This window comes from Dermochelys coriacea, chromosome 5 (genome assembly GCF_009764565.3).
Source record: "Dermochelys coriacea isolate rDerCor1 chromosome 5, rDerCor1.pri.v4, whole genome shotgun sequence".
NCBI lineage: Eukaryota > Metazoa > Chordata > Testudines > Dermochelyidae > Dermochelys > Dermochelys coriacea.
The window spans coordinates 93777708-93802093 of NC_050072.1; the positions used below are offsets into that span (position 1 = coordinate 93777708).

Consider the following 24386-nt stretch of genomic DNA (forward strand, 5'->3'; position numbering starts at 1 on the left):
TTTAACCTTTTATTTTAAAAGTAAAGGGAGTTTAGAAACTAAGGGTTTGATTCTAAGGCAATTTCGGCATCATTGATAAATGTGGGGGTGCTGCTGTCCCCTTGTGTTCAATTGCCTGATGGTTAGGACACTTATCTGGGATGTGGGACACCCAGGTTGGAATCCCTGCTCTGGAGTAGGACTTGAGCCCAGGTCTTCCACAGAGTAATGTGGTTGCTCTAACGCAGGGGCTCTCAACCTTTCCAGACTACTGTATCCCTTTCAAGAGTCTGATTTGTCTTGTGTAAACCCAAGTTTCACCTCACTTAACTTACAAAATCAGACATAATACAAGTGTCATAGCACACTATCAAAGTAAGTACAAGTAAAATTGTTTTTTTTCCTCATTTTTACTAGATAATATCAATGGAATATAAATATTGTACTTGTATTTCAGTGTACAGAGTAGCATAAACAAATAATTGTCTGAAATTTTAGTTTGTATTGACTTGGCTAGTGCTTTTTATGTAGCCTGTTGTAAAACTAGGCAAATATCTAGATGAATTGATGTACCCCTGGAAGACCTCTGAGTACCCCCCAGGGGTACGCATACCCCTGGTTGAGAACCACTGCTGTAACCACTGGACTACCAAATATGGGGTCACAGTAGTTCCTCTTTCTGTGTTGTGAATGATTAAGTCCCCTTGTGAATCTAGCTTGAAAAATTGAAATGTTTCATTTTGAAAATGGATAAAATCGTTTTAGATATTTCCATAGGTTTTTTCCCTCCCTTCTCCCTCCTCCCCCTAGTGAAACAATTAGGCAAAAACAACAAATTAATGAAACATTTTGTTCAATGTGAATCTGCATTTTTTTTTTTTGTGGTGGTGGTGAGTTTGAGCTGAAAATATTTTCCCAGCTGTAATCCTGAATCAATGCTTAACAAAAGATGACCGATGGTTCTTCATGGAACTATGTCCAGGCTACTGTGGTTTGGCCTTATACAGGGAATTCTTGAAAGCGCAGTCCTATAATAATCATGTAAAGAACATGCAATGACACTTTATAACTGCTTCCTGTCTTCAACTATACTTGTATATGATGATCAAATATTCACCATCCTGCTGAGGCCTAAGAAGGGCCCCTGGAAAGACAATTGTTTGGGGCTATCTAACAAATTTTGACCCATCAACTGGTAAATTCAAGACAGCTTAGCTGTAGCTATTTCAATTAGGAGGGTATTTGAGATATCAAGATCAAACAGTTCAGGTTTAGTCTGGCTAATTTAAGAATCCAAATGTCTGAATAATTATGTAAATTTCTCTGAATTATCTGAAGTTTGCAGTCTAGCATCACAAGTATGGTCCCCTTCCCCAGAACTGGCTTTTGCTCCTCCCACCTAAACAATCTTCTCTTTCTTATGCCCCTCTACAAATAGACCTTCCCTCACATTACTTTGCCTAGCCTTATGGAGTCCAGAGAAGTCTGATGGCCTTCTGCTTCCCTGCTGTATCTTCATGATGTGGCTAGTTGACCACCTCTCCGCCTTATAAGGGGTGATTGGTAGATTCTTTGTTTCTCAATTTAGAATGCCCTCAATTTCAGGGGGAATACTGATCTGCTGGCTTGTCTTCTAGCACATGAAACCCTGGAAAGGTTATTGCAGTCCTTTCTGTTGCTGCAGATGCCAGCCCTTCTGCACTATCGGGGGTGAATTCAAAATTGTCTTGGTTCCAGAGTGTATTTAACAAGTTGTAGAAAGAGCAGGAAGGAATGGAGCCCATTCTGGCCCAGACTGCTACAGGATTGGGGAGAGGGGGCAGGGGCAGATAACAAACATTCCCCGAAACCCTATACCCTCACCTTCTGGAGGGAGGCATCTCCTATCAAGTCCTGTAAGAAAACAAGTAGAGAAGATCAGGGTTCTCCAAGGGGATTTCTGGCCTCTTCCCAATGGACTGGAGATGTTAGGTACACACAACCCCACTAGAAGACTATTTAAAGAAAGGTGGAAAGGGAGGCTAAGGATATAGGAGAGAAAGTTTGAAAAATGTTTGGGCAACTTCATTATTTTGGTAGCTTGATATCTCAAAGGGCTCTTATTTGTCACACTCTTTTCATGTTAATATAAGAGAACTTTCACGGTCAAAATTATGTTCACTTGTATCAATAAAAGTTCCTTGGATGGGAGTAGGGAGCCTTATTTTTCAGAATGGATAATAGTTCACCCATCTCTAACTTGTACAATAAAATGTAAAGGTTTGCTATTTCCAACCCCTGGGTGCCAGTCAGTCTGGATCTTCCACTGTTGTCATGAATATTCTTATGTGTTACAGTAACTTATCAGGAACTGCTGTATAAAAAGGTTCATTAGAGCTGTAGTGAATAATGGACACTTACTGATCTGTGAGCAGCCTAAGTGCTGTTTCTTGACTGTTCTTTGCTTCGAAATATTTCTTTAAAACATACCCATTGCGTTGCACCCAAGTTACTGCAGGTCGCATTTCATTGATAACCATGTGTATGCAGGCATAAAACTGTGCACTCTCTCTCTAAAGAATTGGTAGTCATTGTCTCTTTCACATAAAGAGGCCAGGCAATAAAGTAATTAATTGCTAATAACAATTTTCTAGCTACCTAGAAAATGTTGGTATTCTTTACTCATATCTTTTAAAAATATTCTCGTCTATAAAAATAGACAAAAATCTGATCAATGTGTATATCAGACATGCTGCTGAATTGAAACAAAACAGTAATCATTTTAGCCTTTGAGTGAGACTACAAAAAGCTGTTGAACATATCTACAGACTGAAAGAAGGATTCATTTTTCTTTGATTATAGGGGAAAAACTATGATTAGCAGCTCAGGACAAGTTTATATTTTAACTTTGATTTGGTTTTTGGTGCGTCTTGAAAATCTCTGAAGGAGGGTCTGGAATTTTCTGGGAATAAAATGTTTGTTGTAGCTGACTGTTAAGGGAAGACCTCTTGACTGCCAACCGATCTAGCACTGTAGTATTTGCAACATAGTTACTTTCCATATTGATAAAGAATTTTAAAAAGTGGTCTCCCATTTTGCACTTGCAAATAACTGAGGGTGCAAATTTTGTAAGCACAATTGATTGAACTAAAATTCCAGACCTGATCTTAATTCCACTCATAAGTCAGACATTAAATGACACAATTAGCACCTGCAATCAGTTGTGTGGAAATACTGCACACAATTATTTGTAGGTGCAAAATGGCAGCATAGGAGAGTTTTCTTTAATTTAAAAAAAAAAACAAAAAAAAACAATTTAAAACAACCCTTTGATATTTATAGATCTTCAGAGGGGGGAGATTTTTTTAAAATTTGGCTTGGTAACTTTGAACTCATAGCACTCCTTCTTGAGTAAGATTAAACATTAAAAATAAGACAGCTGTCCACTTTAAAATGCTTCAACTTCTCTCATTGGTCTTGGGACCTGCTGAATTATCTCATGTCCAGACATAGGTCCTGTCCCTACAGGTTGATGTATTTCTATGGTCCCTATCCCTGTAGTATCCATGTGCTATGCTGTGCAATCTGGTAGAAAACTTGCTGATTCCCAAATTTAATGGGTCTGACCACCTACACAAGATATGCTTGGAGGTCATTTGATCACTGCAACACTATTGATCTGATAAAGCTTTCTTAATTATTCAGACCTCCAAAACTGTTTAACAGACACTTTTTCCAATATAATGTGAGGTTAATAAACTAAGGCTATGTCTACATGATGAGCTAGGGGTGTGATTCCCCTGCTCGTGTACACATACATACACTAGTTCTCATTCAGTACATATCCACCACCTGAACCAGTGAGTATATACTCATCATGGGTTAGCAGTACCTCTGCTTCTGCTACACATGCTACTGTGACTACACTCCTGTTTATATTTGCGTTAGCTTGATGAGAGCTAGCACATGTATGTGAACACCAGCCAGGGAATCACACCTCTAACTTGTAGTGTAAATGTCAAGCTAAACCTGGGTAAGATTAAAGTGATAGTCAGGAGAGGGAACAACTTGAATTAGCTGTAACACTGATCTCCCTTCCCATCAAAAGCATCTGCCCTCCTTCTACCAACCACACACCAAAGTGGTGTGAAGCCACAAGGTTCTGCTGGACTCATCAATAACTATATATAACCACTAGGGACAAGGGCAAGAATGCCTGAACACTTTCAGCAAGCTGGGAGACTTCATCATCTGAGAGAGAAGTGGCCATAGTGATCCAGTCTAGACTATAACTCAGTGTTGGGGGATTAAGATGGTAGTAGGGCTGGTCAATGATTCTGTTCAACTTTTATGTTGGCATTTTCGCTCCCAGAAATAATTTGCTTTCCTTGAAAGGTTCTGATATTTATCTGAACCAAAAACCTGATCACTATGCTTTCTTTTATTTAAAAAAATCAGTTTGGGAACTTTGACTTTTTTTTTAATGAAAAGTCACAATTTTCCAGTGCAAGTTTCAATGACAGTTGGGTGGGGGGGTTTTGTTGAAATTTTGCGCAAAAAAATTCAAGTTTTCTTACCAACACTGTTGAAGCAATGCTGAGTCAGAAGCTTATTCTGAAGCATCTGGAACTATCCACTGTCTGACAGCATACTCGGTCAGATGGACTATTGCCTCTGACTCAGTGTGGCCATTCTTATATCTGCCTTCTCTTCAGGATGGCCAGTTACTGTGAGGATATCACTCCATGCTCAGCATCTTCCTATGGCTCCCAATCCACTTTTGTTGCAACTTCAGGTCCTTATTCTTGTTTCTTAAAGCCATCAGTGCCAGGACCTAGGTACATCAGTGACCACATCCTTATCCAGGACCACTCTGTTCCTCTGGAGCAGTGCTAACTAAACCTAGGATGAAGCATGTGAGAGTTGAGACAAACTGTGGTGAGTTCCCAAGGACCATTCTGACACTTCTAACTCACTAGTGAATAACTTCCCAAATGTACTTCCTTCTCTCAAAATTGGTCCTGAGCACTATATTTTGCCAAACCTTTTAATACACCTGTGACCGGGTGCCTCGAATGGACCACACTGAGAATGCTACAGTCAGGACAAGTAATTCCCAAAACTTGGTGATTTATTCTGTAATTAGATTTGCCAAATCAGTAATAAAGAAACTTCTGTAGCACCACACTTTTGTTAACTAGAAGCAGTCCTCTATAGGCATTCCAGCCTTTGGTTCCCATTCAGACAAACAGGTCTAATATAGTGAGAGGTTACTGGAAACCCCTTTCATCATACTTAAGATTCTAACACTCCCAAAAGATCAGACACTTATGTCCTAGGTCAATATGCATATTTCATATCTTATCCAAATATCACACTGTTAACCAATCCTTAGTAAACTAACTAAAGATTTCCTTAATTAAAGAAAAGAGTTATGGAATATTTAAGGAATAGTACACACACTTGATTTTCAGTGCTCATAGATCAGGATTATAGCAGTGATGGAATAGACTACTGGCTTGCAGAAGTCTCTCTGGTAACTTCCAAAAGATTGGAAGGTCCTCAGTCCATAGTTCAAAATATTCCTTTTAGTTGTAAATCCACAGTCCAGAGAATGGGAGATGTCTCAGGTGTCTTTTATATCATCTGCCATGTGCATGGAAATTTTACTGCCCTAAACAAAGCCCACAGCCCCTGTGTAGGAGAAGTTATAACAAAGATGGTGTCTGAGGGCTCATGTCCATATCGCATGCCCTTACACGTTTTGCTGAATCACAGGGGCGGCCATTGGCTCCTTGTTGTCTGAGGCGACCTCAGGAAGAGCTGTCTGGAGAGCTGATTCTTCTAAATGGCCCATCCAGCTTGAATAGTCCATTCACAATGGGCTGTTGACTAAACTACCTTGTGGGGGTCACCTCAAGAACAAACACATTTGAGATACAAATACATAGCCGATATTCATAACTTCAGGTAGAGTAATATTCATGGATTTAACCAGGATAATCATACTTGACAAATTGCAACTTTTCCATTGACACCTTACATGCTATATTTTGTATAAGATTTGTTGCAATTTTATTAGAGGTAACAACAATGAAAATGGTCTCCTTCAATAATACAGCATCACAACACCTCATTCGGAATGTCTAAGACAACCCGTTTCATAGGGAGGACACTGGGGAAAAAAAGCATTAGAAGAAACTCACCTATTGTCTAAGTTTCATATCTTCATGTCTCTTTTAAAGATTTTTAGAGATAGGGGCAGAATCAGGCATATAAAGACTTAATCATATGTATGAAGTAGCTACTTTCTACGTTTAAATAAGTGCATCCAGAGAGAAAATCAAGAAAATCATCTGAAATGATGGGCGATTATTGTTTCTGTTGGTCCAATAGGTCAAGCACAATCTTTCATATCCCACAGTGGGACTGTAGCATGGGGGCAACAAATTCTGCAGCAAACCCCACTAAAATCTGCAGAAATATTAATGTAGTGTATCTCTACAATGTACCTTTCATTCCCATCCCTAAACATGCACATAACTTTGGCTCATAGGTGAAAATACTCACTGCTATATAATTAATCCAATACTATTTTTAGTAATGATTATGTTTGATTTCTCCCCTGCTGCCCACACTACTTGCATTCTCCAGATAGCGCAGCTCTATGGGCCTCAGTAGTTACAATGGTGTCTGAAAAGGTGTTAGAATTGCTCCAGTCCTCCAGGATTGTCCTGGAGTCTCCAGGAATTAAAGATTGTCATGTGATGAAACCTCCAGGAATATGTCCAATCAAAATTGGCAACCCTAGTTACAATAGACTTCCCCTGTTACATTGATGCCACAAAAGGAGGAAACTTGTGGTCAGCTCAGAGGTTCATCATCTCAGTTCCACAGGCCTAGGCTGCTATTCTGTCCTCTAGGCACCCTACCTGCACAGCATTCACTTCTTCCTCCCTCCACTCTGTGGCTGTGAACTGGACTCTAGCTTCTTAACTCCCCTCCTGTCTAGTTCTCTAGAACAGTGAAAGGATCATGCCATTTAATTCTGCTTGTGGGCAAAAATGCAGAGCAAGAGGCAGGCCCCAGTGGGGCAGGAAGATGAAAAGCAAAATGCCAGATGCCTGTCTGCAGCAAAATATGGAATTCTGTTGCAAAATGCTACACTCTGAAAATCTTGGAACTATTTCAGATTCCACTGATGCACAATGGTATAGTCCTGAGTGAGATGATGGAGGCAGTTTGCAGGCTCTTACAGACTCAGATGTACACAGGTTTACACTCAGTTTATATTTGCTTGGGCTAGAATCTTAATTCTGTTTAATAAAAGCTGAGATCCTGGAATAAAATTCTGCTTCAAACTCCATGGTTGTGGAATATGTGGGTAACACACAGTCACCTTGTCTTGCGTGTGTGCCTTTTGAGCTTTTTATTTTTAGTTTGAACAAGGGGTGAGGAGGGGAACCCTTAGCCATCTGTCTCTTTCCACAAGCCTTTCCAAGGTTACACTTCACTGGTATTCTATGTGAAGATGGCAGTAGGGGAGGGTCAACTTTAGTATGAGGCATGGATGAAGAGCCTAAATCAGACACAGCTCAGATCCACTGCTGCAAATTAAAAATCCACTCTAGTGTAGGAGAGCAGAGAAGAGTCTGAGCTCTGTCGGCATCCAGCCAAGGAAGTAAATATTAATGCTTTTTAATGCGCTAAAATGTTTAGTGTCTAGAGGGGTAATCCCATAGACACCAAGCTAATCCGGTTATTTGAGTCTGTGGATAGATTGCATAAACTCAACAATGGTGTATGAATGTATTTTAAGATTAGGAACTGCATCCTTGCTTACTGGGAATAGCTAGTAGACCCAAAAGCTTTTCAGATCTCGGAGCAATTAACGGAGCAGCAGTATGATTGTTTAATTCAAACAAAAACAGTTTGAGCTATTAGTAAAAGATTATAGGTTATGAATAGAAAGACTTGGAAGCAAAAAAAAAAATCAACTAAAAGGAGTCCAAATGGAAAAGATGAAAGCTTACAGTAGGAATCTTTGGAATGTTCCACTTCATGTGGAAATAAAATATGACCTATTTATTTTTGCTGTTACTTTTACAACACTATCAATTGGCTGTTTCAACCTGAGTGTGGTGACTTGCTCCATGTTTATTAGATCAGGGATTTCCTATGTAACCTGAAGATTGTTGTTTTCAACTTGCTCCTGACCTGTGTAGAAATACAACCAGACGATGACACACGAATGCTCTAAATAGGGATTTGTTTGGACATTTGATTATTTTTGAACCGATCCTGCTGAGTAAATTGAGGTGCACCATCAGTGGTCACCAGAACTCCAGATTGGTCTGCTTAGGAATTCTCCCAATAGTGTCCTTTCCCTCTGTTGAATATTCCCCTATAGAGGCCATACCTAATGACTATCAAATAATGATGACATCCATCCAAATCCAGTAGAGAATATAGTAAGGATTGTCAAACAGTGCTTTAAAAAAAAAAAACAGGAGGAAGATTTGAACTGTTTAATGGGACTTTAGATTCTGTATGTAACAAAACTAAAGAGGCTTGATGGGGACTAATGGGCACAAGAGTCGCTAGAACTAGGCCTAATCAAAAATGAAGAGATCTCAGTTGCTTTTGTACTCCAGCATGACGAAGTTTTGGGAATATTAATTGCTCTCTGAATGCAAGTGTTTGCTATCTAACACATAAGGTGATGTATCTTTAACCAGCTTTTTGTGTATCGTATGTAAACACATGTAAAATATTTCTAAGCCTCCAAAATGGTTCTACTTATAAATGATGATATAGAGACACAAATAGTACAGTGGTGACTTGTTACTCTCCCAAGCAAACGGTGCCATTAATTGCACTAAATAGCAAAGGCCTGTTTTTTTTCCAATGGATATTGACTGTTGGCTCCTGGTACTTTAAGTCTCTTAATGAACTTCTGGAAGATGCTCAGTACCTTAGTGATAGGTATGATATAAGAACTGGAATAAAAATCCTGTGACCCTTTGGCATGAGCGGCATTTGGTGCATTGTTCAACTAATACACACAATCCTGTAATCTCATATATAGAATATATCTGTCCAAAATTATGTGGGGTTTTCTTTACTTGATTCTTTTTCTTGAAAAAGAGAGTCATAGGATGTTTTTAACCCTACAAATTGATTATTAAAGTACTTGTTAGGTAAAAGTATATAATGTGGTCTGAGAAGATTCTTAACTTGGATATTGAACAATGAATAATACAAGTAAAGTTGGGCCAATTTTGTTACTGACTAAAATACCCTTATTAGATTTTTAACCTCAATTTTATCCCGTGAATGGAAAATGTATTTTTTTCATACGCTATTAAAATACTTTTACAGTACAAAGTTAGCCTTTTTAATACAGTATATTTGAGTTAGTAAAATGTTGCACAAATCAAATCACTTATTTTGTTGCCCTTTTTGTATTTCACCATTTCACTAAGAAGTCTATAACATAAATTTCTAATTAGAATAAAGTTGTGTTTTTTTTTAATACCTAGGACAGCCTGCTCTACTTTTTTACTAAAAGTTGCAACATAAACACAACTCTGTTAAATGATTGATTGCTGTTTATACTTGCACAGTGTTAATGGCTGTTACTTGCATATATCAATGAAAGAAACGAGTTTACGCACTTGATTTGTTTTTTTGTGCAGCAGAACAAGGTCATGACTAGATAAGGAAAAATCAGATCCTGAAAAGACTGATGCATCTAAATAATTTTATACCATATTTCTGAGCAGCTTTTCCCCCCCCTCGTCCACATTGGAATTTTATTTAAATAGGAACATGGGAATGCACTGTTAGCAGTAGCATCAAATTTCAAACTATAGTTTGCACAAGTGTAGTACTAATTTAGAAATGTGTTTAAGGGCAAAGTTTGTTTAAACCAGTAGCATAGGGTCATTTTAACCCAGCTTTCAGAGATCCTTCTCAAACATGAGTTGTCAGGTATGATTTATTTAAGGCAATGAAGTTAGATTATTGAGTTGAACAATAACTGTTTTGGATTCTAGCCAAGCATTCAGAGAAAGTGACTGTATCTAATGAGGCTGGATAACTCACAGGGATGAATAATCCAAAAGCCTTGAGATGAAATTAAAATAGTTTAAAAAAAAAACTACACAAACCTCCTTTCCTACTTTATTTTGTCAGTTATGAGCAATGAACCTTATAAAGTCCCCTAAAAGCTTTCTCTGAAATAATCACCAAGATGATGTGAATCTGTGTTACTGGCTGGAGCTTGTACAAAATATTGAAATGTGATCAGTAATTGATTTTATCAACTTCAAGATGTTCTGATTTCTAGTTTCCTAGTCTCCTCAAATTGTTACTTGTGTCTGAGTGCCAGTCACACCATTTACAGGGTTGTTGAAGTGACTTTGAAGAAGTATTTTATTACAACCGAATGATTATTCAATCTGAAGAATATTTATATATTACCGATCCTATTTTTTTCATTTTGCATACTGTGTGGCTGGGGCTGTATTGATATTTTTGTGTTCAGGGCAGAAATGAACAGAATATTAATGGAAACTCCATCCTCTGTTTAGAAAAGTAATAAACATACTTCTCAGGATTTTATTTAAATTTTAGTTTTAAAAAAAAAATCAGCTATTCCATAGTATGAAGCTTCAACAAATGTGGGCCTGAAACTACAAATGCTTATGCACCAGACTAATTCTACTGATGGATGGCACTGCTACTCCATTGATTTCAGTGGGGCTCCTCTCATGGGTTAAGTTACTTATGTGTACAAGTGCAGTGCCTGGCCCTATGATTGTTCTTGTTCATCAGTTTGAAATGTTGCATATTTGGGTACTTTTATACATTTACCAGAGTTGTTCCCAAACTGTTAAATGTATAAAAATAAGAGCTGCTGATTTCATCAGTTATTTCTAGATGAATATTTGCAGGGACAGTGTTTTGAAGTAGGAACAATCCTTTAAAGGAGAGTGCTATTCAAAAATTGAGCTACAGTGGGTGAATGTAAAACTTTAAAGTTTGTTCACTTTAAAACGAATGGTTGAGGGCATTTTACAAATATATGTTCCAGTATGTTTGGTGGTGTTGTAGGAAGTGGTGAGTAAACCCTGTAGTTAACTTTAAGTGCCTATTACATCTGATTCCAGGTTTTTTTACTGTCATTGGCTCAAATGTTGAATAGTGGTCACTAGTTTTGGGTGCTCAGCTTGAGGCTTGGTGTTTCATTCATTGACTTCCACTGAAGTTGGGAGAATCCAGTATCACTAAAAATCAAACCCTTAGTATACAAAGTCTGGTATCCAAAATTGATGGTTTAATGGGTATTTGTGGACCTTCCCCCTGACTTTAGCTCATAGGGTTTTTTAAATTTTATTTCTAATCTAATTTCTGGTGTTCATACCAGTAGTACTTTCTCCTGACGAGAGAGTTCAGTGTTGCTCTCTGATATGTTATGATGTCTAACATATTGTGTCAGTGCAACTTCTTAGGTTATTACTCTTGTATCTTGTGAGACAGTCACCATCCCACAAGCTCAGCATCTTGAAGTCATTTTTACAGGTATTTTAAAATTTGCTTTATGATTCATAACATTATAAATTTATTCAGTTTACGTAAGGATATTAGCAATTGCTTTATCAGGTAAGTGTTGTAATAATAGAAGATCCAGAACTTAGTGCCAAGTAGCTTCTATTAATATTCCAGTAACTTATTTTGTGTTAAGAAAAGGAGTACTTGTGGCACCTTAGAGACTAACAAATTTATTTGAGCATAAGCTTTCGTGAGCTACAGCTCACTTCATTGGATCTAAGGTGCCACAAGTACTCCTTTTCTTTTTGCGAATACAGACTAACACGGTTGCTATTCTGAAACCTGTCATTATTTTGTGTTGCCGAACTTTTCGAAAAGTTTTACATTATGGAAATACTACTTAGCTCGAACATAGTGCTTTACAAAGGAGTTACGCCTCATTTTACAAATGGGAAAACTGATGCACATAGAGAAGTGATTTGCCCTAAGCCAGTGGCCAAAGCAGGAACAAAACCCAGGTTTCCTGAGTCCCAGTCTATAGCTCTATTTACATGGTCACAGTGGTTTGTCTTGGTGTTCATGTTAGGATTTACTAAAATAGAATGAGCCACAAATGTTTTCACTTCATCACCTTTTATATGAATTATAATCAGGGTTGGTAGCACTGTCAGTTATTAAGGTGAGTTCCTCTCCACTTTCTGGGCCCTCCGGGGGGAGGGCACAGAGTACGGGAGAGTCATGCTCTCAGGGCAGGAGCTTTGACGTGAACACAGTATGATCAGTGATGAGCTGCCAAAATCTTAACAACCGGTTCCCTCTAAAAAGTTCTGATTTAAAGGATCTGCCCCAGTATGTATTTTTTGTACCAACAGGGGTTACCATACGTCCGTATTTTCCCAGGAGGAATTTTTTTAAAATTTAAAAATCTCCTGGACGGTGATTCAAGAGCCAAAAAGCTTGACCTGTCCGGGAAAATCAGATGTATGTTAACCCTGCCTAAAGTTATTTTTTAAAAAGATGGGCCTGAACTGGGGATGAGCTCTGTTTCACATGTGTGGGTCCCCGCCACTCCCTGGGGGTGTGCTAGGGTGTCCCAATTTTATAGGGACAGTCCCGATTTTGGGATCTTTTTCTTATATAGGCTCCTATTACCCCCTGCTCCTGATTTTTCATACTTGCTGTCTGGTCACCCAAGGGTGCCCACATGTGTGGTCCCAGCTGCTCCCTGCCCCCTTCATTGAAGCAGGTGTGCAGGGTTACTGCCCTGGGAACTGCAGGGCACCAGTGGACATGGAGCCAGCTGCAGACAGGGGCATGGGGCAGGGCTAGCTGGAGGCAGGGGGTGCAGGGCTGGCTGCGGGCAGGGCAGGGGGTGTGGAGCTGGCTGGAGACAGGAGGGTGCGGGGTTGGCTGGAGGCAAGGGGGTATGGGGCTGGCTGGAGACAGGGCAGGGGCTGACTGGAGGTAGGGGCTGGGTTCAGGCAGGGCAGGGGGTGCGGCCGGGGCTGGCTGGAGACGGGGACTGGTGCGGGCAGGACAGGGGGTGCGGTGGGGGCTGGTGCGGGCAGGGCAGGGGGTGCGGCTGGAGGAAGGGGCTGGCTGCGGGTAAGGGGAGCGGGGGTGGCTGGAGATGGGGGGCTGGCGGCAGGCAGGGGCTGGCTGGAGACAGTGGCTGGTGCGGGCAGGGCAGGGGGTGTGGCAGAGGCTGGCTGCGGGCAAGGGGAGCGGGGGTGGCTGGAGGCAGGGCAGGGGGTGGCTGGAGATGGGGGCTGGCTGTGGGCAGGGTGGTGGGTACTCGCGGGGAGAGCAGCAGGACTCAGCCCAGGCCCAGCAGAGCAGCTGGGGACCCGTCAGGCAGCAGCGGGAGCCCCAGGGTCAGGGGAGCAGCAACAGCAACAGGGCTCATGCCCAGGGCCAGGCAGCAGCCCACATGGCTCCCGCAGTGCAGCGCCCCCGGCGGCCGGAGGAGGAATTACATCATTTCCCGGCTGGAGCCCACCAAAGCCTTAGCGCCCCCTGCAGGGAAGCGGGTTAACAACCGGTTCTAAAACTGCTTCAAAATTTAACAACCAGTTTGTGCAAACCAGTGTGAACCGGCTCCAGCTCATCACTGAGTATGACCCACAGAAGCCCAGACCTGTACAGCCCCGGGCTGCATCATGCTCCGTGCAGATGGAATATTTAGGGAATTTAGATGCTAAAATCTAAGAAGTCTCTACTGAGAATGTGTGAACTTCAGGTTTTCAAAGTCTTATAACCTGGCCAAATGTGCATGGTTTTTCACAGGGATAGCAAAAGGCACACCCCCAGCAAAAAAGGCTACTCTGCCAAATTTTAAGATGCTGCTCCAAAGCTTGGGGGCTCTAGAGCAGTTCAAAGAAAAGTTTGCCATTGTATTTTAACAAGGGATATACGTGTATTTTTCTCTAGCCTCATTCTCAGAAATGGCTGAACTGACTTGGCTGAAATTTAGTTATATGATCAGGCTGACAGCCCAATGGTCAAAGTTTGGCAAAGTTATAAGTAACAGAAAACAGAACCTTATAAAATGAAGTGCTAACAGCCCTGCCTACATAATAAAATAATTAATACTCTCGCAAGAGACAGAGTATGAGGGAGGGTAAAAACAGCTGAGTGGGGCGCATTTACTCTTTTGCTTCAGTTTCCATGAAAAGGCCATGGGTAGTTCTAACTGCTTCCCCAGACTGACAGGTTGTGGCAGGGGAAGGGACCACAAAGCCTCTTGGTACTGACAGTGGCAAGTGACTGGAGAGTGGGGGGCTACAGCTGTGAGACACACACACAATGCACATCTAGGGCTTAGTCTCAGTCTAAGGACTTGTCCGCACAGTGTGTCCTTGCCACAGTGCAAACTATAGAGATGTGGATTGCAGAGCGCACCAAAGTGTTGTGCTCTAACTTCCCTCTGTGGATGCTGCTGGCATGACCTAAAAGGTACCAGTTTGTGTTAGCATAATCTCTTTCAAACAGGATTGTGTTAATGTAAACTAGTTACCTTTTGGTTCACGCCAGTGCAGTTAGAAAGCAGCATTTTAGTACATTCTGTAATTCACCCCTCATAGTCTGCACTGTGAAGACATAGCCTAAATATGTTAAAATGAGAGACTGTACTTATAGCTTACATGTCTCAGCTCGGAGTGTTGATCAATCAGAGTATTCTTCATAGATACAAAGTTGTTAGCTGAAGGCATAGCAAGAGCTCAAATACCTATCAGTGTCGTACTAAATAAAATGTTGCTGGAATTATCTTCCGTTTTCTTTGTTTGATATGTGAGAGCAGAAATTTCCCAAGGCCCTGTCATACATACATTTTTTGGATTCTGAGTCTTGACCTTACCAGAAGGATATTAGAGTGTAACAGTCAACACACCAGGTCTTCAGATCTTTCATTTTAATATAACTGTTGGCATTACTCTGAAACTGCATTTCTGTGGTGGTCTTTTTGGGGTGTGGGGAGGGGGAGACAACCAAACAACAACCACCCACAAAAAAACAACCCCAATCTCATTGCCTTTTAATTGACAGCTGGGAAAGTTTATCAAGCTTTCATGGTATGTGGATCTTTGTATGATTTTACTCTGAGAAGATTACATTACTGAAAAAACATGATAAGATAATGAACAGAGGCTGAAGCAAACCCAATGTAATATTTGCTTCCTCCTTCATGAGCTAACAATGAACCACAATTTCTTGCAGGTGTGCGGTTATAAGACTATTCATGGGAGTTTTAGGAAACTGCTTTATTTTTAAAAAGTGAAATGAAAAAATAATCCCATGTTTTGTAAAAAGGCAGCTTGTTGGCAGAATGAGCTCACAGCTCTGCTAGGGGGTCCTATAAAGGGCTATTTCAGGATCATAATGTGACGTTGCACTCCATATGTTTATGGAAATATGCTTATGAGTGTAAATATAATGTAACTGGAATATGCTTTATGCAAAGGTCTCTTGTTAGGTATCATTACAAAGCTTATAAATTACTGAGTGTGTTCATCCTATTTGTATGCGTGTATCATTCTTGTATCTGAAACTAGAAATATGAAGTTAACTTTGAAATCCTATTGTAATTATGCAAAGTGTGGGCCATTAATAATGGCTTGGAATCTTGATGGCTCCCATTAACCAGAACAATTGGTTGTAAATGACTCTGTTTACTTGCAAACCTTCCTAGATATGTGCAGGAACCCTAAAAGAATGGAGAATGAGGTCTTACAGTGACATGTGATCATGTCATCTGGTATTGGAATCCATCTTAAACCTGGTGCTTTCCCATTTAGAAGGAAGGTTGGGAACCCAGAGACAGACAAAGGATTCCCACCTTGTGCCAAAGCTATAAAATGGGGAGGAACAGAACAAAGGTGGCTGCAGTCATAAGAAATCCCCTAGTTACTACCTTAGCTGGATCAAGGACTGTACTGGGGAAAGAACTGGGCCCAGACTAAGAGAGTCTAGTCTGCAAAAGAAGCTTATTGGAACATCTCTGAGGGTGAGATTTTACCTGTAATCAGTTCCTTAATGTATTAGTCTTAGACTTGCGTGTTTTTGCTTTATTTTGCTTGGTGACTTACTTCGTTCTGTCTGTTATTACTTAAATACATTTAAATTCTATTTTTACACTTAATAAAATCACTTTTGTTTATTAATTAACCCAGAGTAAGTGATTAATACTTGGGGGAGCAAACAGCTCTGCATATCTCTCTATCAGTGTTATAGAGGGCAGACAATTTGAGTTTATCCTGTATAAGCTTTATACTGACTGTAATGGATTTATTTGGGGTTTGGATCCCATTGGGAGCTGGGTATCCGGCTGCCGGAGATTGGTAGCCTGCTGAATGGTTTTCAGTTAAAGCCTGCAGCTTTGAGGACATGGTTCAGACCCTGGGTCTGTGTGGCAGCAGGCTTGCATGTCTGGCTCAACAAGACAGGGTTCTGGAGTTCCAAGCTGACAGGGAAAATGGTCTCAGAGATAGTTTCAGCACATCAGGTGACAGCCCCAAGGGGGGTCTCTGTGACTGAACCTGTCACACACAACACATCTGTTTTGGTGGTATTCAAACCAAAACTGATTCATTTTTTGTTCTATTGGATGCTGAATTCTGTGTAAGCAATGGAGTAAATTTTCAGTACAGGGAATTAGGCATGTAGCTACTAGCTTCTATTAATAATAAAAGGGGCTGTGTGCCTAATTCTCCATGCACCATATTGAAATGTAGTCTTCTGTCACTAATTCCTTAGGAAATTGAGAAGCCATTTCAGTGCTGGGTTACTATGCATTCTAGGAGTAAAATACACTAGCTCATTGATCTTTCTTCATCTCTCCCAAGTGGCAAGAATATTTGTCAGCATTTAATTTTAAGTGATGAAGCTTGTGTTCCTAATGAAGTAACGTATATTAGAGAATAGCCACCACATATCTAAAACTATTGCTCTGATACTCTTCCTACCTGACTGAGTCAATCCTAGTTTATTGAAGACTGTTATAATAATCTTTATTGAGCATGGATTAATATTCTGGGAGTGTCAGAACTATTTGGATTGGAATCAACATCTAGTTCAGGGCTTCTAGTCTAACATCATCTTGCATTTGATCAAGCTTGATTTAATTATTTATACACCATCCCTGTCTATTTCCATTGGTGACAATTTCATAGCCTCTCTTAGGAGCTGGTTCCAGTACCTAATTATTTCCATGTAGTGATAGTGTTGCACTTTTTATACAGTATTTAACCTGGTGTTCTGTCGGCATTGACTAATGAAAGTAAATGATCCTGCTCCTTTTTAGAACATCCCTTTCTGTAGTTGTGGATTTCACATCTTCCATATGTTTTCTTCTGTGGATGTAAGGTGCTCATTCCTCATAGATCTTATTTTCTAAATCTCTTATTGTATTTGTTGCTTTCCTCTGAAGTCTCCAATTTTTCCCTCTGCATTTTTGTTTAAAAGGATGAACTGCCCAACATTGAATTCAGTGCTCCATCTGAGGTCTAACCAGCACAGAGGTCAATAATTTGCTTATTTGTTTTACACATGATCTTTCTAGAGCTTTATCCCATTTACCATTTTTGCAAAAACATTGCATTGTTTGCACTCATTTAATTTTTAATCCATTATAACACCTTCTCTGAGAGACTATTGCCTAGCCTGCATTCCATTTTATGTCTGTGCATTTGATTATTCCTACCTACATGGATCATTTTACATTTGTCTGTATCAAATCTTATTTTATTGATCTTACTACATTCTCCATTGTATTACTTTCGAGGTGAGTATTAAATTAAAGTGTATTTGCTGTCCCTCCCATCTTCAGACTATATCATCCACAGATGTGATTAGTAGCTGCTCACACAACCTACCCCATTATTCATGAAAATATTGAGTTGTGGATCCTGTGTAACTCCCCTCAACACTACCTTCTAATATAACCCTATTTGGTTTTTGTAGTTAGTTATTTATATGGCATCCAAAAGTGAACAGAACTTTAGACATATGAAAAGGCAAGTCCCTGCCCCAAAAGTGCTTACCATCTAGTTGGCTCTATGAATATAATTTTGTTGTTTCCTTATGAGAATGTCCTTGTGGAGCTGTATCAAATACCAAATCTTCTTTCAGGGTCTAGAGTGGAAACAGGCTGAACACAATGCAGAGGCAGTGCTGTAGTAGGCAGAGTGGACAGGGCTCCAGAAATATGGATTACTTTCACAGCTGCCCACATATTTCATTGGTTTCCTCTCTAGTTTGCTGTGTTTGGCAGTGGTGGTCTTGTGCTAATCACGGATTCTACTTTCTCTGTCATGAAGGACCTAATTGTCTCCTTTCACATTAAAAACAGTGGGAAGAAATCTCTTGGGATTGTTTTTGTGGTCCCTGGCCAGTCATCTGGCTAGGGGAACAGGCTCACCCCAATGCCTGGTGGAACAAGAGGGATGTAAGGAAGGTAAATTCACACACAGATCCTGGGTGAAGTCCTGGCCTTATTGACTTCAGTGGAACCTGTGACTCTGGAGGGGGAGATTTTCAAAAGCTCCAAGGAGAGTGATATGCCTAAACCCCCTTCCCAAGGTAAGGGGAACTGGGTGTCTAAGTCACCTTTGTGCCTTTGAAAACCTCCTGCCCAGCCCCCTCAGTGCACTCGGCTTCCCTCCTCATTTTGGATTGCTGGCAGTGTAGTTTCTTTAGAGCCCATACTAACAAGGATTCCACTGGCTATGGTGGTCACCAGGATCCCAGCTGGGGAGAGAACGGGTGGGAAGTGAGGTACTTGAAAAAGTTGTATTATGTTTTCCAGGTGAATTGTGTAGAGCTAGAGAGCTATGTTTTCTCTTCCCCTGCTATCACACCTACACACCTCTCCTAGCCAGCACCTACCTTTGAATGGCAAGGACTGTCCAGGCAGAGGGTTGATGGAGACATGGAGGCGACTGAACTCCCCTTGCTCAGGGATGGTAGGGGTGTGTGTGTGTGTGTGTGTGTGTGTGTGTGTGTGTGTGAGAGAGAGAGAGAGAGAGAGAGAGAAGGGTCCTGCCATTGGTAGATCTGGGAGGGAACAATCTAGCATCGTATTATTTTGAGATGTTTGAAGTTTGGGGGGCAAAATCATGCCCATGTGGAGGGGAAAACCTGTGAATTTAAAGTTGTGGGCTATTCAGAGTTCCTGGTACCCTTCAATGCTATTTTCATAGTCCACGTTCAAAATGGCAGCACCGTTCAGGAGTCATGGTTTTTTTTTTTTTTTTTTTTTTTTTTTTTTTTTTTTTGCCTCTGTCCTCGGCACCGTTCTTACCTGTCAAGCGTAGCAGAGGTCCATGGAGCACAGCTCTGTAGGAGTTAAATTATGATAGGGTCTGCATTAACTCTCACAGGATATTGTCCTGCACAGTTGTTTTCCCCCAGTGCAGCCATATAAACATGCAAACAGGGGTATTTGCACAAGTTTACGCTAGTCACAATGGAAGACTTTGCCATCTATTTTACAAAGATTTTTTTTAGTCATCTAATTCTCCAGCAGAAACAATAACATGACTTATGTGATTGATCATTCAAATAATGAATAGTAAATAAGAAAATACAGTAATTAAAGTGAATAGTTTGCAATCAGCCCCTAGGCTGAAATATATTCACATAAAATACTCACGATGAAACAATGAATAAATTCATACAGTAGCCTGTTCACAGATAATTTAACAGAAAAGGACTAAATTCTGCAAGTAAACTGTTCACTACAAATGTTTTGCCTAGCTCCAGTAAAAGCGTATAAAGCTCTCTAGCATTTTTTGGTAGGAGCATGCTGATTATATTATGTGTATGAATTTGGTTGGTTTATTTATTCATATTATTTTTCCTTCATTTAAATTTAGAGCCAAACCCTTAAAGAAATAGAAACCACACATTTACTTTTACGTATTAATATAATCAGATTTACCTAGACAAAATAAAATCTTGGACTTAGTCTGTGATCTCTACATCTCTCCTTCCTTATATCTGAAGGTATCAGACAGAGTTCACTTGAGTAGTAAATTTTAGGCAGAGACTATCTTTTTGTTCTGGGTTTGCACAGCACCTAGCACAATGGAGTTGTGCATATAAATAATAGTATGCTCCCCAAATCCAGACACTGCAGGAACAGTGATTTTGTTTTGAATGGTTTCAATTGGTCTGTTCATAGAATTTGACATGACTTGATTTGGTTACATTTGTATGGTTTACACACTCTCCATTCAGTTCTTTTGTGGGTTCTAGTAAGAGCAATCCACAATGGGAAGTGGCAGTACATTTACAAACTTAAAAAAAAAAAGTTTTTTCTACCTCAAAATATAAAGTCACATATTTAAGTCAAAAACTTGTCTGTGTGGTGAAATTAGTAATGTACCATGATAAAAAATGTTTGTCTCTCTTAATTAAACAAAACAAAAAGCATAATGAGTCCCTTACAATATAATCCTTACTGCCAAAAAGGACCATATTTATAATAGCTAATGGTTCAGGTAAACCGTATTGGATTTACCACTCTTTCACCATTGGAGGTAGTTTCTCCATCTTCTAAGTTAAAGTTCAACTCTTGTTTAAGACCTTTTTAACCAATATCTACTAAAGAAATCATAGAAAACAGATAAGCTCTTTCCTTAGCCTAGCATATTTTACTGTTTATGCAACCTGAAAATCATTACGCTTTCTTAAAGTTATTTTGTATGTGTGTTTGTATGTATAAAATATTTTAGTGGGTTTTTTGTCTGTACTGGAGACCTACTCCTCCTCCAATTGACTTGGAGACAAACCTCCCATTTATTTCAATATGACCTAGATTTTGTTCACTGATTTCAAAAACAAACCATGCAACCTATTTGGCAGGTGCTAAAATATTGTTTTCCCACATGAGGGCATCAGAGTTGTTCTAACAAGCTGTTAAAGTCACCAGGTTGAGCTATTTAACTTCATACCTTATAGAAACAATGGGAGGTATAAACACATGGATAGACTATCTTACATTTTGAATTTTCAGTTGGAGAGAAGGTTATTTTCTATTTTAATATAAAGATTTTTATGAAGGTTGGTTGGTTGGTTGGTTTTGAGTGCTTTTTTTTAAATTGAAATGGTTTTGAACATGAAGGGCAGCACCACCACCAAAACAAAAACAAAAAAAACCCCCAAACCCACAATAGTTCAATTCCAGCTAATCTTACTCGCATGAATGGATTTGGTGACTAAGGTAATGAGGTTCTGAGCTAGAGTTTTGAATTAAAAAAACAACAACTTGGACATTTTACCGAAGTTCTCACCTGGTTACAAACTTCGATGTTCCTATAATTTACTGATTAATTTTCCCTAGTAATGGGTTGAGCCTAAATTCCAGATACAAAATGCTTCTACTCTCTTGCTTCTGCCCCCCATGAACCTATGATAAGTTTATATAGGTGCTTTGCAGCATGGAGGCTGCAATATTTTTTAAATATTTTAGAGATGCTGTTGCTCACAGGGAAAACTTACACCTATTTTTAGCCATGGGAATTACTAAATTTTACAACACTTAATGAATCATCCAAAGTTGTGATACAAATAAAATTAATCTAAATCTTCAAAGGCAGCTCACTTTGTTAAAAAGCATGGCATTTAATTTTTAGAGTTGTTCAGAGGACATAAATTTGGTGTCATGAAAAATTTTGAGATTTGAAATCTCATATTGGTTCAAATAGGACATAAACGCATTCATTTTTTTAAAAATAGAGTGAAGTGTTTCAGTCTGAAAATGTCAAAATGGGACATTTCAATACTGTGAGAACCTTTTCCCTAGATTTTTCTCCTAAATGAAATATCAGAATCAACATAATTTCATGAAACATTTTTGATGGAACTGCGTACTTCGATGGAAAATGGTTCCAGCTAGTTTTTTCTCACCAGCTCTATTCATTTTGAATTTTGGTTGGGAGGGAGGATGGGGGAAGACAGAGAAAGCATTTTATCAAATTTCTCCTTCTATATACTTTCAAATGAGTTACATACTTCAGTCTTTATACGCAAGTAAAGTCCATTGATTCATGTCTGAATTCCGGTGACATCACTTCTAAAAATTCTGCTTTGTTCTTGATTCATTGCCAGCTTCAAGCACTCAGCAGCTGACCTCCCACTATCTATCGATCTCCTCACTGATCATTCCCTACTATGATGACCTGCGACCAGGCCTTTCATGAAAATTTTCTTGACGTTATTTCCATTTCTCCGCCTGATGTGACGAAAGCACGAAGTTTGTCTCTTAATTTCCAACAAGAGTCTGATTCTCTCCAATAATATTACTAACAAAAGTGTTCATAGTCTTTTCCGTACAGGATATATGCAAGAATCTTTGCCAGCAGCATAACTTAGTCTTCAATATTTGGAAGATGGTCTGATAGTTACTCCATCCTGTTACATTCCCTTTCTTTGGTAAGGGCAGAAAGAGTCCTTTCATTCGGTCAGTTGCTAGTTGTCCATACATCACTGCCAATTTTCCACAAGATTAATTCTGTGGTAACCAATTGCTTTAAGCAATTCTACTGGTGTATTATCTATCCAGATGCTTTCCTAGCCTTCATAATAGTATGCACCACTTCCTCTTATAGGACTGCGTGCTCTGGCTCCATGCTCCCCTTTCTGTCTTCCTGAGTTGTAAGCGGCTCTGAGGCATTCACACTGACATTGTAGTCTCTCTACCTGTGTTTGATATCATCACCTTCAGTTAAGACTTTACTATCATGATCTTTTGATATCATGCTGGGTCCATTGGAAAACTTTTTAGTAAGAAGTTTGACCACTGTGAACATGCCTTTTGTATTATTATTCTCTTTATAATTCTTAAGTTCCTCACATTTTTGTCTTGATGTATTTGCTCTTGTCGTGTCTCATCTGCCTTTGAATCTGCCTGCTCATACCCATGTATCATCATGAAATGTCCCCTACCATTCCATCGCATCTTTCCAATTCTATGGTCACAATGGGTAGCTTCCCTTAGTAATACTCCTGACTTTACACATTGCTACTCTGATGACTCATTTATGAAGGTTCAGGTCATTTTTTTTCCTTGGTGTAAACATGCACTATGTTTACTGAAGGATTTGGTACACTACCATCATAACCTTAATGATGCACAGTACTCTTAATGGCTGGAACTCTCTCCCCAGTACAATGTATTGTGCCTTCTCAACTGAGAATCTAATCATCTGGTGCCACATGTAGATCACGTTGTCTTTGTTCTGTCATCATAGTTCTCATGGGAGAAAATAGAGAGGGTGGTTTCCTGCTGCTTTCCCTCCAGTTTGGGTCAGTTATTGGTTAAATCATGGTTTAACTTTTCTGCATTTCAGTGGCATTTCCTCCTTCAAGAGTCCAACTACTCTTCTTGGACTTGCATCCACTGAAACCTATTGGCACACCCTGAGGGATCAGCCTGTCACAGCTGGTACCATCTATTGCCATTACAGTAGCAGGCTACAATACAGCCTCTCTAGCTGAAGGCTTATTGCTAACTTTTTTTTTTTAAAGATTACCAAAAAGTTGAATTACAAGAAAAAAATCAAATGATGGGGATATGGAGCTTGAGCAATAGCAGGGACATCTGTATGTGGAAGCTGGGCATAGATGTGGGTTGCGGGTAGTCTTATTACTATTGCATGTCTCTATACCTTGGTGAGATTTTTAGTGTGTTAATGGATAGTTCCAGTGCACTTGCATTTATTGGTACCACATTTTGAAGGCTTTGTTCTCTACCACTGGTTTAAAAGGAAGAAAATAGGTTGGTGGTATCAACACCACTTCTCCCTCACAGATCCTATAGTGTTTGGGAAGAACATTTGTAGTGAATTAGGGTTTTAGATAGTTTTGAGACAGAACACAAGGACAACAGCTAGCATAAAATTACTATCCAGAGAGCACGCTTAAAAACTGTCCGTTTGCCAATATAGTCATGTACATAAGAACAAAGAATGGCCGTACTGGGTCAGACCAAAGGTCTGTCTAGCCCAGTATCCTGTCTTCCAACAGTGGCCAGTGCCAGGTGCCTCAGAGGGAATGAACAGAATAGGTAATGATCAAGTGATCAATCCCCTGTTGCTCATTTCCAGCTTCTGGCAAACAGAGGCAAGGGACACCATTCCTGCCCATCCTGGCTAATAGCCATTGATGGACCAATTCTCTATTAATTTATCCAGTTTTTATGTAAAAGTCATTTATGATGGCCAACTTCCCTTTTCCCCCAATTGTGTGAGCTGTGGGAAATTATAGTAAGAGGACAATTTCAGAACAACTGTTCCAGAATGCAAGATAATCCCTGTCACCTCTACTGGTTTCATGTCCCTTCCACAAGCCAAGTTGTCATGGCCTTCTTGGTT

At 39.8% G+C, this 24386-nt stretch overlaps 1 long non-coding RNA gene across 1 annotated transcript in view; it reads left to right on the top strand.

Annotated features, from left to right (window-relative positions):
• LOC122460164 overlaps positions 1 to 24386 on the top strand; it is a 131713-nt gene that overhangs the window by 73065 nt on the left and 34262 nt on the right. The window lies entirely within an intron of this gene.